The sequence below is a fragment of the Hyla sarda genome, chromosome 1, assembly GCF_029499605.1.
Source record: "Hyla sarda isolate aHylSar1 chromosome 1, aHylSar1.hap1, whole genome shotgun sequence".
In the NCBI taxonomy this organism is placed as follows: domain Eukaryota; kingdom Metazoa; phylum Chordata; class Amphibia; order Anura; family Hylidae; genus Hyla; species Hyla sarda.
Window position 1 is genome coordinate 286,598,413 of NC_079189.1, and position 16,485 is coordinate 286,614,897.

Here is a 16,485-nt window from a genome sequence, read left to right on the forward strand (position 1 = left end):
CGGGTCCCTGGCTGCTGATAGAAGCTGGGACCTGCCGCGGAGCTTGCGGTCATGGTTTCGCGTAAATATATGTCGTGGTGCGTTAAGTATCACGGCACCATGACGTACATTTACGTCCATTGTCGTTAAGGGGTTAAAGGGAACCAAGTTTTAGATTTTACCATATTTAACACTTGGCAAAGCGTTGTATAGGGAAAAATCTTTATCCTCACCATGCCAAAGGAACGTTTTTGCCCCCAGGGATGGAGAGGATATAAAGTAAGTCTTCCACGCCTCTTCGTAAGTAGTCCCCTAAGCAGGCGGAGCAGAGCAGTGATGTGGGCCGTCAATCATGCCGAGGGGACGTTACTATGGCCAGAGAGACGGGACCAAGTAAGTTTAGCTCCCCGCCCAGGGGACTACTTAATAACTTCATATCCTTACCATGCCTGGGGGGAAAAACATTGCTGGGGGATGGTGAGGAAAAAGATTTTAGCATATATAAGGTGTTGCCAAGCATTATATATAATAAAATCTAATGATTGGTTCCCTTTAAATGCTTTATGTGGGATGTTACAACTTTCTGTGTAACTGCCAGCGATGACCTCTCTCCTTCAGAATGTGCCAACAATGAGCATGTGAGCATTAGAATTTGACTGAAACAATGAGAGAAGATGGTTCTTATATATGTTCTAGAAATGCAAGTCCAATCCATGGATGCACCATCTTACAACTTGAAGGGAATATCTCAGCACATGCTGCCCATTTTGAAGGCAATAAAATCAAGTGATAGCGTGGTAAAGTCCCTTAGTGAGGCTCAAAGAAAAATGTAATAAAAAGTTTAATATAATGTTCAGAAAATATATTAAAAAAAAGGCTGCTTTGACAATTTGCCATGCACTTGCCAAGTGGGCGAAGCGTTGTGCAATGTGGGAGTGATGCCATGGCAACGGGACATAGCATCCTGGATGCACTAAATTTATTACAAATTGTACCTGCAAGCAGAGGAAAATTGTAACTAAAATCTATGCTGGCTCTGAGATGGTGTAGATTTCAGTGTGGACCCACGTGCAGCCTTAGATGTGCTGGGATCTCTGTAAAGGCGTGCACCTCTACATCAATCAACATGCCCGTGCACTGCTGAGGGATTATTTAAGACTGGCATGCGAGAGGTGATTCCAAACCTTTCATTTCACCAAGAAATATACTTTGAAACAAAGGAAAATGATTTGTGGACTGAAATTGAAAAAGAAAATGGCAGATCTTCGTTTTTTTTTTTTTTTTTTTTTTACAAAAGACACTTTACAATAAAACTGACGTTATCTATATTCTATGGGTCAGTATGATTACAGCAATACCCAATATATATATGTTTTGTTTAACCCCTTAAGGACCAAGGACGTATGAGAACGTCCTTGGTCCCGCTCCCGTGATATAACGCGGGGTCCCATAGTGAAGCCGGGACCCTGCCGCTAATAGCGCGCGGCACTGCTCGCGGTGCCGCGCTCTATTAACCCTTTAGCCGCGCGCTCAAAGCTGAGCCACGCGGCTAAAAGTGAAAGTAAAAACTGACGGTTAGCTCAATGGGCTGTTCGGGATAGCCGCGGCGAAATCGCGGCATCCCGAACAGCTTACAGGACAGTCGGAGGTTCCCTACCTGCCTCCTCGCTGTCCGATCGCCGAATGACTGCTCAGTGCCTGAGATCCAGGCATGAGCAGTCAAGCGGCAGAATCATCGATCACTGGTTTCCTATGAGAAACCACTGATCAATGTAAAAGTTCAGTGTGTGCAGTGTTCTAGGTCCCTATGGGAGATATAACATTGCAAAAAAAAGTGAATAAAGATCATTTAACCCCTTCCCTATTAAAAGTTTGAATCACCCCCCTTTTCCCATAAAAAAAAACACAGTGTAAATAAAAATAAACATATGTGGTATCACCGCGTGCGGAAATGTCCGAATTATAAAAATATATCGTTAATTAAACCGCTCGGTCAATGGCGTGCGCGCAAAAAAATTCCAATAAGTCAATAAGTCCTATCAATGCAAAAATGGTACTGCTAAAAACTTCAGATCACGGCGCAAAAAATTTGCCCTCATACCGCCCCATACGTGGAAAAATAAAAAAGTTATAGGGGTCAGAAGATGACAATTTTAAACGTATTAATTTTCCTGCACGTAGTTATGATTTTTTCCAGAAGTACGACAAAATCAAACCTATACAAGTAGGGTATCATTTTAATTGTATGGACCTACAGAATAAAGATAAGGTGTCATTTTTACCGAAAAATGTACTACGTAGAAACGGAAGCCCCCAAAAGTTACAAAACTGCGTTTTTTTTCAATTTTGTCGCACAATGATTTTTTTTCCTTTTCACCGTAGATTTTTGGACAAAATGACTGATGTCATTACAAAGTAGAATTGGTGGCGCAAAAAATAAGCAATCATATGGATTTTTAGGAGCAAAATTGAAAGAGTTATGATTTTTTAAAGGCAAGGAGCAAAAAAGGAAAGTGCAAAAACGGACCTTAAGGAGTTAATTTTACTCCTTTAAAATAATTTTAGTTTTAGTTCAAATTTTTCTTTATTTTTCCATCTACAGGACTATATGAGGGCTCATTTTTGGTACCATGATCTGTAGTTTTTTCAGTACCAGTAGATGAAAAATTAAATTTTTTTGACACATTATGTGACCAAAAATCTGCATTTCTGGAGTTAATGTTTTAATACAGTTATATGCACAAGTTTAGGTACCCTGACAGTTTCCAAGATTTTCATTTATAAATAATTGGGTGTTTGGATCAGCAATCTAATTTTGAGCGATCAAATATCTGAAAGACACAGTAATATTTCAGTAGTAAAATTAGATTTATTGGATGAACAGAAAATGTGCAATATGCTTTAAAATGAATGTAGACAGGTGCATAAATTCACATGAAATATCACATAAACATTTAGTTGAGCCTCCTTTATCAGAAATAATGTCCTCTAGACGCTTCCTATAGCGCATCTAGAGGCCATTTAGGTTTGTTAGGTTCAGTTACGTTTGATGGTGGCCGAGCATGAACAGCCCGCTTCACATCACACCATAGATTGTCAATGACATTCATGTCTGGAGACCGGGATGGCCATTTCAGAGCATTGTACTTGTTCCTCTGCATAAATACCAGAGTAGATTTGGAGCAGTGTTTTGGGTCGTTGTCTTGTTGAAATATCCAGCTGTGTTGTAATTTGAATTTTGTGACCAATTCCTTTATATTATTCTCAAGTATCTGCTGATATTGAGTGGAATCCATGCGACGCTCAACTTTAACAAGACTCCCAGTACCAGCACTGATCAGACAGCCCCACAGCATGATGGAACCTCCACCAACCAAATTTTACTGTGGGTCGCAGTTGATTGTCTTGAAATGCTATGATCTTTTGATGCCATGCATAATGCCCCTTCTTTCAAAATTAGGCTGGCTTGTCCAAATCTGTGTTTGCATACCCCCTGCCTAGAGATGAGCGAACTTACAGTAAATTCGATTCGTCACAAACTTCTCGGCTCGGCAGTTGATGACTTTTCCTGCATAAATTAGTTCAGCTTTCAGGTACTCCCGTGGGCTGGAAAACCTTTTCCAGCCCATCGGAGCACCTGAAGGCTGAACTAATTTATGCAGAATAAGTCATCAACTGCCGAGCCGAGAAGTTCGTGACGAATCGAATCGAATTTACTGTAAGTTCGCTCATCTCTACCCCTGCCCATCCAAATTGTTGATCCAAACACCCAATTATATATAAATGAGAATTATTATTTAAAAAAATGTAAGTCCCTCTAAGTGACTTTTACAGTATATATTCAATCAATAGATTGCTCATACTGATCACTGATATGAAATAAATTAAACAAGATGCTAGAGGTAAGGATATAATTATGTAGCTGGGTTAGTATTTAACATTTTAGTTTTAGTTTTTTCCACCAAAGGGGTAGAAGAAAACCAGCAAGGTGGCACTCCATGTCCTACAGCACAGCCTACAGAGTTTGGGTATATCACATGTAAACATACATCATGATATCAAAGATATAACAAATAGTTAAATAATGTGACTACAGGACAACCACCACCAAACCCCACCAAAATGCAGTGTTTCGGAGAAGACCTCTGTCAAGGGGTGACAAAGGTCTTCTCAGAATAAAAATGTGATTTTTTTTTTATAATATTAGTAGAACATGTACAGATTGGGTATTATTGTAATTACGCTGATCTAAAGAATGCAGATAATATGTCAGTTTTACTGCATCTTACAGAGCCCCTAAGGGTGGCTCTATGAGATGTTTTAAATACAGCAACATGCCCTGTTTTCTTCTGCAGGTGCACTCAGTATATCTTATATGTATGTTGTATGCTCTTGTAGCAGCCATGACATAACAGACAGTAGCAGGGTGGAGGTGCTGGGTAAAATGTTTTAGTTCATAATGTTTAGTTCACCTCAGCGAGGGTTAAAAAGTGGATGATCTACTCTGTCTTTGACAGAGCTGTCTTTTATATTAAAGGGGTAATCCAGGAATTCTTTTTATTTGACTATGCTACAGGGGCTGTGAAGTTAGTGTAGTTCATAATATCTGTATTCTGTACCTGTGTGTGACGGTTTTCTCACAATTCTTATGTGATTTTCACCCCAATATTTATTTTTACCAACATACAAAATGACTGTTGTCTCAGATTTTTCCCAGGTTGCAATGCGGCCAAGACCTGACTCACTAGTCATATGATGACAGGGAGCCTGTCTGCTTCAATGGGTGGAGGGATCGCTTGGTGGGAGAGAGATCAATCTGCAACTAATGCAACAGCTGTAGGCACCCTGATTGAAAACCACACTGATTTGAATGGATGCTGCTCATTTATGTTTCAATGGGTGGAGTGGCTGATGTGTGGGAGGGAGGAAGATGGAATTGTGAGATTTGTAGTCAAAAAAAGAAAAGTCAAACAGGAAATACTAGTTCACAAACAGCTAGCCACAGTGTTATGGTAATCTCACAACATAGCCATTTAGCCCCCAGACAAGCGCAGATCCTTCCTAAGCATGTCCATTACTGTCTGCCAGGTATTTACTAAAATCACCTTATGTTGGATAACCCCTTTAACTGGTGATACAGTATATCCACCTCTTATTTGTGTCCACTTCTTTATATATTCAAATAAATGATTGCAGCTTGGGTACTTGGCATTATATGTCACATACTGTTCCATTAATATGCTGTTGTATACAGAGAATTTCTGGTAGCATGTGTGACCTAACATTTGACCTTTTTTTTTTTTTTTACTGGAAAACCCTATGCTGAGATCTTTTACATTATGGAATTATCTGTAATGGTGTTCCCTGAGGAAGCTTGTGTGGCAAAACAGGTTGAGTACACTATCCAAACTGGAGGGAAGGAAGAAAGCATCAGGCAAGGCTGGTCTGTACAGAATTTTTAATTATTTTATTGGTTGCATGTCTTCAGAATAATGTAGACTGGAAGGCCAAAGGAACTTTACTCCGAAATGGATAGGAATACTCCTTTTAAGGACCTGCTAGTAATGAACCACAATATACCAGAGATTTTCTTGAGCACAACGGTATTAAAGGGGTATTCTGGCAAAAAAAACACCTTATCCCCTATCCAGTGGGGGTCCCCTATTCCAGCAGCGGGACCCCTGCGATCTCTGGGGTGGCACCCCAGTCATCAGTGTATGGAGCAATCTCCACCTCCTCCAATAGACATGAATTGAGGGAGTGTGGCGTGATATCACGAACACAGAAGCTCCAAGCTTCCATGTTCTGGATGCCGCTGCTGCCGGCCTGGAGATCGCAGGGGTCCCAACGGCAGGACCCCCGCGATTAGACATCTTATCCCCTATCCTTTGGTACTCCATTAATAATAGGCAGATAGTATTAATTTTAAGATTGGTTAGTATATAATCTACATAAAAATATAATCAAAGGGGTTGCCACATGAAAACCGCTCCTTATTAAATGGAATCCAGCATGGTGACATACTGGTTACCCAGGTTTACCTTCTTTAACCCTCTGTGGTAAGCTGCTCTGCTGCTCTTTGATGGACAATGCCACATGTGATGTCTGCTGTAAAGAAAATGTCAGTTACAAGTATTTTTATTATTTGTTTAAAGACAGAATCAACAATACAGGACAACCAAAAAATTACGGCACATATGTGCAAACGTCGTACCCCCCCCCCCCAATCGATTAATAATAGTATAATAGTGAGGTAGTCACTATGATTGTATGCTGCAGATTTTATGTTGTGCTTAACCATTTATTTTTTGCACACTTATTATATTACACTGTATTTATTTACACACTTTGAAATCCACTACATATACTAAACGTGTAAACATACCCACTCCACATAACTATTTGTCTATTTGATAAAGTTTGCAGATACTTTATAGAAAAGAAAGATTTGCTCTCCAATTTTTTTATATAGAATTTCATACCTCCCAACTTTTTGGATGGCCAAGGAGGGACACTTATGGTTTATTGTCTGTAAGTTCAATTTTTTTTGGTTTAACTATTTATTTAGAGTTGCTTTAAGAGTTTTTTAAAGAGATCCTGTTAATGCAAGGACATTGAGACAGCAATATAACAGGTGATACATAGTGCTAAATTGGTCATACAATTTAAAGCAATGAAAACTAGGTAAAAGGGAGAAAAAAAATTAGGGAGAGTGACCACTTGGGCTAGGTCCTGCATACTTAAAGTTACAATGAAGAAACTCCGAAGAGGAGTCTTTTCCCACAGTAGGTATATCACAATAGATATCAAAGATTAATAACCTATTCACACAAAAAAGAGACAAGACAAATGGAAGGACAAGGGAAAGGGGAGGGGTAAGGGTGAGATGATATGGGAAAGAGACACCCCTGGCAGGCTTATCAGTCAGGAGGGGGCAAGGTAGATTTCCAGTATGAGGCGATGGAGCATGTGGAAGCAGTAGGAATGTGAAGGAGCAGTCTGGTGAGAATCCTCCTTATTTATTTAGGTGGCACAGTGAAAAGATATTCGAAGGGGTATAACTGGATTGCTACAGCTAGTACCACGTCCCAGAATGGACTGATATGTGTACAGTCCCAAAATATATGGGGGAGGGTCCCTACTCCTTGTCCACACCACCAGCAACTGTCCGCAACATGAGAGAACAATCTATAAAGAGCAGCCAGAACCCACAGTATATGAAGCAGTCTATGAAGTGAGTCCTGATGTGCCAAGTGCCAGGAAGCCAGAGTGCACAGGTTCATTTGTGTGTTCTGTAATTGTTAAACAATTTTAAAAGATAGCATCTAATTGGCATAATATTATGGAATATTATGCAAGTTGGGGTCTATTCAGGGGCAGACTGACAACACTCAAGGCCCCCAGACCAAAAAAAGTAAGGGCCCCCTGCGATGCTCTGCTGCTGGTCACATTTCTGCCCATATTCTACCCAAATCCCTCCACCAGCCCTACACACAAAATGAAATACATTTTATATATAAGAAATACTTTAAGGTAGGTAAAATAATTTTCCATTACCAATAATACCAGTACACAAAGAGTAAATATATACTATCACACAATAACTAGATAATGCCGCCTTACTGTGCTGAATAAAACCACTATACACAGACCAATATACTATACAGGATCTGTATACAATATAAGTGCTTATATACAGGACCATATAGCGATAACACAAAGAACACGGGAGCTATTAACATAGGTAATTAAATAATTAATCTTTATTGGAATACATTATCCAAATACATAAAACCAGTTAAAAAAGGAGAAATCGGCAGCAAAAGGCAGCAATACCTGGGACATACAATAATTCAATACTAAGTACCAGTGTATGAAAATTATACTGTAGACACAGGGCCACCGGCATCCTGGGACTTCTAGTACTATTCATTACTATTTTTGGTATGTATACACTGTGGTTGTTGCTTTAAGTTTTTACTGATACTTATATGTGGCGTTAGCGTAGTGCACTTGCACTTTAAGGCCACTTTTTTAGCCCAAGCTGTTTGCCACAATGATATTGATTAAATAAAGCTGTTATTTCACCCTGTGGCTACAGTATAATTTTCATACACTGGTACTTAGTATTGGATTATTGTATGTTCCAGGTATTGCTGCCTTTTGCTGCCGATTTTCTCCTTTTTTAACTGGTTTTATGTATTTGAATAATGTATTCCAATAAAGATTAATTATTTAATTACCTATGTTAATAGCTCCCGTGTTCTTTGTGTTATCTGTATAATTGGAGTCTATATAGATTATTATGGTAGTCAGTGCCACACTTATCTGAGGGATTTTCTCTGCTGTAAATTAATACTATTATTCCCACTTTAGGGGTTATTTTAATAATTGCAGGGCTAGCCCCTTTTAGTATATAGGCAGAAATATTATACTTTTGTACATGTTTTTGCGTTTAAGGACCACATAGCGGTAGATACCAGCTGTACACAGGATCTGTATACCATATAAGTGATTACAGTTACATCAAGGGACTCACAATAAAAACCTTTCTGATCAGTGGCGCCCTCTTTCCTTCTTCTCCATCCTGATCAGACCGCCATGTCGATCTCTTAATATCTGCAGGACAAATATGTTAGACTTTTCATCTATGAGCCCCTAACTGTTATAAAGCTCTCATTGGTTTCCTGCACAGTAAAAGTGAGAAACAAAGGCACTCCTTGTGTAGTATTGCTTGCAACAAGGACACCGGGGAGGGGGAGGTTAAATCACTGCTTACCGATAGTTGTGTACTAACATACACAACAATGGTAAACGTAAGTAGGTATTATATGCCCGTCTGCAGCCTTCCTGGAGTGTAGATTAGCAAGATAGATTATGACTTCATGGGTGCAGGAATTTTGACGCTGATCAAGGCAAGGAGTTGAAGAGTAAGATTGTCCAGTTTATTAACAACAATGCAACGCGTTTCGCTGCGCATGCACAGCTTCATCAGGCATGGCAATACAGAGCAGCACTCAGGGTTAAATACCATTAGATACTACTCAGGGGTTAACACCATTAGGGTATTTAACCCTGAGTGCTGCTCTGTATTGCCATGCCTGATAAAGCTGCGCATGCACAGTGAAACGGGTTGCATTGTTGTTAATAAACTCCAAGCTGGACAATCTTACCTCTTCGACTTCTTGCCTTGATCAGTGCCAAAATTCCTGCACCCATGAAGTCCTAATCTATCTTGCCCAGTAAAAGTCTGCTGGGGATCCGGGACTAGTGTCGTGGATCCTCAGGAGCGGCGGCAGTGGGCCTTTTACCCAGCCGGTCAGTCCGCCCCTGGGTCTATTATATAGTTGGAAACAAAAAATACAGTTTGTGAATTAATATAGAATTTTTGCAAATCTATATCCCATGTCAAAAAAGGGACATTTGAGGAGCAAAGAAAGAGATTCGGGACAAAAGAGAATGCTTTGGGGTATGGAATTCTTTGTTTGACAAGTTGGCCAAACAGACAGTACAGCCAGGCATTCAACTATTAACCTATGACATATGTGGTGTACATAGTATAAAGTGTTTGAAGAATCATTAATATATTGAATGCTCTTATTTATCCTGGCATCTCTCCCATATTTTAACATTCTTTATGAAGGTTATTTCTTCATGGCAGCGTGCTAACAGAAGCAAAACACAAATGGATCCATTGGTAAGAAAGTTGGGAAACAGTTTTCCGGTAAAGCACTTAAAAGTGATATTTTATATTTTATCTTCATGTTTTTTAGTGGCCTGGGATAACAAATGCAGCAAACAGATTAAGTTTTATATGGTTGAGTTATTGTCTTCTAATCTCAAGTGAGAAGAGATTATGAATGTATAATTTATCATGACAGCACTTCAGGCAATGTTTTGGCCCTGAGTGCACAGACTCTTTAAAGATTAAAAGGGAAAAGTAGACTAAAACTTCAATTAAAGAGTACCTGTCACCAAACTAAACTTTTAATATATTGTTCCTAATGTTATTATTGGACACTTTGTTTTTTACTCGCTGGTAAAATTCTCAACCTTTATATGTTTTTAGTGTGATTTAAAAAAAACGGCCACTAGGTGGCTCTGTTCTGTTTCCTGACAGGAGACCAAACTGCATGTGGGGCATGGCGAGGCACAGCTCTCGCAGGCTTCAGTGACATCGCGCCTGCTAGGGAACGCCCACTTTCTCCGGCTGGTAGCTCTCACAATGTGAGCAAGTGGAAAGGTATGATACAGAGATTTTTAAAGCTCTGAATGTTTTTTTTTATGGGCAGGAGGGGTCTTAGGAGTAGTTAAGGAATATAATATGAGTTAGTTTAGAAAATATGGCTTGATGACAGGTCATTTTTAAAGTGACTTTCTGGTTCATAGTGAAAGTTTAAAAGTATGCATGCATAATGTATGGTGAACACATCATATACTCTCCTTTTTGATCTTGCTGCAACAGTTCATCCCATTCCCTTCCCATTAATGTAAGATATCTGCCAGATATTCAGACTACCCTATGCACAGTGTACTTTAGTAGTATGAGACACCACTCCCTGCTTTCAGATGGATCAGCCTTGAAATTTGGGTTACATAGTTAGTACGGTCGAAAAAAGACATATGTCCATCAAGTTCAACCAGGGAATTAAGGGGTAGGGGTGTGGCGCGATATTGGGGAAGGGATGGGATTTTATATTTCTTCATAAGCATTAATGTTATTTTGTTCCATGAATGTATCTAATCCTGTTTTAAAGCTGTTAATTGTTCCTGCTGTGACCAGTTCCTGAGGTAGACCGTTCCATAAATTCACAGTCCTCACGGTAAAGATTGAGATTTAATTTTTAAATAAAATAATTCTTCTAGATTTATTCAATCGCGAGAGAGGTAAGCTATACATGTAGTATTACATTCAACTATTTAAATCAATGGCTGACCTTTATAATACAAATTGCTTGATTTCACCATTTTGAATGTTCACAAGGAAATTCCAAATGGACTCTGCTTACCAGCAGCCTTTCATTGATCTCAATATGAGGCTGTTGCTCATTTTACACTTTGAAACTTTTTCATAGCGGATTAAGACTAAACATTTTAATTTTTTCACAATAATTCACCCGGAAAAGTCCATTAGTCAATTTGAATTTCGGCACTTATTTTCAAGTTCCGTGCAAAATAGGTGCCGATTACAGGCCATTTTACACAGCATGAATCCACTGAAGAAATTCAGCAAGGATACATACCCTAATAGACACACTCTGTCTCATTGAGTCCCTAACAGGGACTTTAATAAATTCATGAACAGTCTGTAAAAATATGTAATTTTTTTCATTGTGATTGGATAAAACATGTTACAGTAAATGCAGGTAATTAAATCATAACATACAGGGATAGTGAAACATATTAATTATAATATTAAGTGTTCACTATAGTTTTCTAATTTGTTAAAAAAAAAGTTTTGCAGATCATGAATTTTGAACAATTTGTCCAGAAGAAAGAAAAATTCAGATTGGCAAGCCTTCTAATAGGACATATGAATAGAAAGTATTTTTAATGACTGGGTTAATTCTGCATAGCTCTGTTACTGGGACTACGCCCTGAGCTGCTTGGGTGTGATGGAATTTCTACCCAGCATATCTGTACTTTGGTTTCTTCTATCAATCAGGATTCTCCTTTCACCTGCACTATCATATATATGGTTCTTGACTTCTCTTCTGGTATTTGCATTGTTACTTCGCTATCTCTTGTTACCGACCTTGGCTATACTTATTACGATTAGACTGTGTGTTTGTCTTAGTGTCTCTGTTAGTTGTGTGCCTCCAGCGGTTCCCTGACTCTGACTGTTTGTAGTTTATTATTTTGACAACGGTGCCCCAGCACTAAGCAGGGAGGGTTTGTCATCGTGGTTGTCGATCTGTCACCTAGGGCGGATAGGCAATAGAGGGGGACAGTGGCTGTGGGTGAGTTTAGGGCTTCACTGTTACCTGCCCATACGTGACAGTATTTGTTGGAAAGCTCCTTTAGCATCTAGTTTGCAATTGATAATTGTTGAATTTCTTAATGAATTCAGGATTTTGCACATATATTGTTTAGAGCTTAAACAATAGTTAAATTTTTGAAGATACTTAAGGAGACAGCCAGATCCCCAGTCTATTCACATTAATAAAAATGAGTAATAAGAATCACAAATCATAAAATAGATTCCTTCAACAGCAAAGGCAGCAAAAGATACTGGAAAATTAAATGGTATATCCACTTTTGCATTTTGAACTTCAGTTGTAAGACCAAAAGGGGAATGTTTCTCCTTGAGGAGAGTGCCAAAAAGGCATGTGGAGACTTATAAGGCATTCATGCTCTACTGGGAATTTGCAAGACTTTGCACATCCTTCTTATCAGAACTCCAGTTGAATATCTTCCCTTACCTTCTATCCGCTACAGTCCAAAGATCAGAGAGGTTATGAAACAAGAATATCCCTTTATACAAAACGTGGTATTCTTGTTTCACCATACTCAATTGGCAGAATGGAAAAGGAAAATTATACTTTTGCAAAAATGTGTACGTAATACACCTGTGTGAAACCGGCTTTGTATACAAATGTAATATTACATTTTACCCACGCAACTATAATGCATATCTATATATATATATATATATATATATATATATATATATATATTTATACTTATCAAATATGAGCTCTATGATCATCCTCACTTATTTATGCTTAAAGGACAACTGTAGTGAAACACTTTTATATATTCCCAGGCCTCAAAAATAAACAAAATTAACTTTAACTCACCTTCCTATGAGCCCCCGTTTGTCCGGCACAGGCCTCACGGTCCAGCAGTGCTAACCTCCTTCCACTTCCTGGAGACGGGGACGCCCCAGGGCCATCGGCGTATCACCGGCCGCAGAGATTTCCCGCCCCGGCTGGTGATAGGTTGAGCCCACTGTCATGTAAGAAGCCGGCCAGAGCTCCATACATGACTCAGCCTATCACCGGCACATTGATGCGGCCGGTGACATGCCAGCGTCCCCATCCCCAGGAAGTGGAAGGAGGTTAGCACTGCCGGACCGTGAGGCCTGTGCCGGACCAACGGGGGCACGTAGGAAGGTATGTTAATGTTTATTTTGTTTATTTTTGAGGCCTGGGCACGGGAATATATAAAGGTGTTGCACTACAGTTGTCCTTTAATACGTTTATAAATTACAATTTCTCTATTACAGTTCTTTTTATGTACTCATGAAGTCGATTGTTTTCATATGTCCAAATAATGTTCAGATTATCTAGTTGTACATTAAAGATATATTTCAATAGACGTTATTTATTTATTATTTATTTTATTAGTCTTGTTATTATTATGGCTTTTAGTCTTCCATAATGGTGTCACCCAGAAAATCTTTTCAGTGATTAGAATCATTATTTATCTCTAGAGTTTGGAGTTTAGAGTTTGTATGTATCTGTATATGTGTGTGTGTATATATATATATATATATATATATATATATATGTGTGTACATACATACATACAGGGCTCAAGTCTTGCAGGAACGTGTGGGAACTAAGCTCCTGCACTTTTTCCACAGCAGGAACACTGTTCCCCTTAGGAGGACCAGCCCTAGAGTGGAAATCTTGGGTGAGTTCCCACACTTTTTGTCCCAGGACTTGACCCCTGTGTGTGTCTGTGTGTGTGTATATATATAGATATATATAAGCAAACAATGGTGGAGCAGCACTCCCCGTAAAGAAGAAGTGGGTGCACGCAGACACAAGCCTGGTCCCAGGCACTGTAGGCAATAGAAAGTAATGCTGCAGCACTCCAGCGTATATGGTGAAAAAATAAGGTTTATTCCATCCAGACAGGTGCAACGTTTCGGTCGCCAACTGCGGCTATTTTCAAGCATACAAGTGTAGGCATGTATCTCAATGTTTTTTATATATACTGTGATGTCTAGTATCCTGCATTGGGTTTTGTTATGCACTTGAATACTTTTAACTGTATTTACTGTTGTAATTCTATGCACTTTTTTCTGTAATTGCATTTTAATGAGACACTCTATTTATATGTGGCACATGCTTGAAAATGGCTGCAGTTGGCGACTGAAACGTTCCACCTGTCTGGATGGAATAAACCATATTTTTTCACCATATACGCTGGAGTGCTGCAGCATTACTTTATATATAATATATATATATATATTTCATAGATAAAATTAAGACTCCAAAAAATAAAGTTAATTATAAGCTTTTACTAAAGTAGGATAACTCTATATACGTCCCTTTGCAATCCTGTTGTTTTAACCAAAGGTTCAATTTGATTTAAAAAAGAGTTAAAAGTAGATGGAGCACACAAAGGCTTTAGTTGCGGACCAGGTAATCAGCTGCTAGCATGTGTGTTCACAACATATGTGACCTCTACATTCCATTTTAATAGAGAACATCTCCAGTTCTTAACATTGCATCACACAAAGAGTGCGGAGTGTGCCACACTTATGTCATATGCATGTTAAAGATCTATTGGCCAGACATGTGGAAAATGACTGAACCTTCTGCTTGACTTTATGTGCTCTTTCCTTTATTTGCCTGCATCACCCTGTGGGAAGACGTTGGGTTAACCACTCACAGCTCTGGAAAACATAAAGGGCATGGCACAAACATCAGCGCTAAGTAACTGTCCGGGATGCTTGTCCTAAACGTCATACTTTTACCTTGAAACAGTAAGCTGACATGATCCAATAAATATACTGCAACTCTTTCAGTCTATTAATAATATGCAAGTGTTACAAATGACAAACCACAGCAACAGAATGTAATGAACCGCACTAAGAAAGGAACATTTTTGTAATGCAAAAGGATTTAATGGGTAATGTTATATCTATCACTGAGGATAATATAAAATACAGAACTTTTCAAATCACACATAGTAAAGTTAAAGGAACAGTCCAGGCAAAATTAATTTACTTTGTTATGCGTAGTACAGTGCAGGATCTAAAAGGGTGGTACATGACACAAGGATTCTGGTGTTGGTGTTCTTGGAATTATCCTGCACTGCTGCCTCAGGCCTTGCACTGGGCATTATACTAAGAACTATATACAATCTACCCAGAATACCTACTTCATAGATTTAAAGGGGTATTTCCACTTCAAGATGTTATTTCCTGTCCGTGGGATAGGGGATAACAAGCTGATTGATTGAGGGTCTGACCACTGGCACCCCCACTGATCCTAAGAACAGGGACAAAATTGTCCATGGATAAACTCACGTGTGCAGCTAGCACTTTATTTATCGTTTGCACCGTTCATTCCAGGGACAATTAAAGGGGTATTCCGGCGCTTAGAAATCTTATCCCCTATCCAAAGGAAAAGGGATAAGATGTCTGATTGCTCCCATAGGCTTGCATTGAGGGGGCGGAGCATGATGTCACATGGGGCGGAGCCATGACATCACAAGGCTCCGGCCCCGTGATCGACAGTAATCAGACCTGGAGCGAACACGCTCCGGGGACTGATTTTAAAGGGGTGCGGCGTGCAAGATCACGGGGGGCCCCAGTGACGGGACCCCCACGATCAGGCATCTTATCCCCTATCCTTTGGATAGGGGATAAGATGTCTAAGCGCCGGAGTACCCCTTTAATATATGGATAGATGATAACCTGTAGAGATGGGAATACCCATTATAGTAAGTTTTCTAGGGATTGGCTGAACCTGGCTTGTTGCAGCATTATATTTTCAAAATGGTGTGGGTGATTTAAGATCAGGGCTCAAGTCCTGCAGGAACACGTGGGAATGGAGTTCCTGCACTTTTTTTTCACAGCAGGAACACTGTTCCCATTAGCAGGAGTCCTGCAGGGCCAGCCCTTAAGTGGAAATCTTGGGTGAGTTCCCACACTTTTTTCCCCAGGACTTGACCCTGTTTAAGATGGATTTAAAGGGTACAGGTACAGAGACCCCTACTGATCACTACAATGAATGAGCAGAAGCACTCAGCAGAGTACTGTGCCCTTTCACTTTTATTCAACACTGCTCAACATTCATAGATCTATAAATGTGTACACTGCATGCTTCTCTCTAAGAAGAGCTGAGTGGAATCCCACAATACCAGGTTAAGTGCTTTTGCCCCTTCCTTTAAGTGATTGGTGGGGGTCTTAACACGTGGACCCCACTGATCAAAGCTTTTGGCTTGTAACTATGTTCAGACAAAACTTTACTTTGAAATATCAGAGATATAATAATAGTAACCCTTTGACTATCCTCACCAAGTCAGTGGAATTTACTACCTCCATCATAATCAGGGTGACAGGATTAAGCATTCGGGGCTCAGGCCCTAAATTTATTACCCATTGCCCCTGCTGTCTAAGCTACCATAATTAGGTGCAAGCAGAAGCAGCTGCCCAACATCAAGGTCATGCAATGCTCCACTGGGGAAAAAATGCAAAAAGCTTGCTCTTTGGTGCCACTTATTTGAGGTTGTGTCAATGCAATTCTTTTCTTGCCCCCTTTAAGA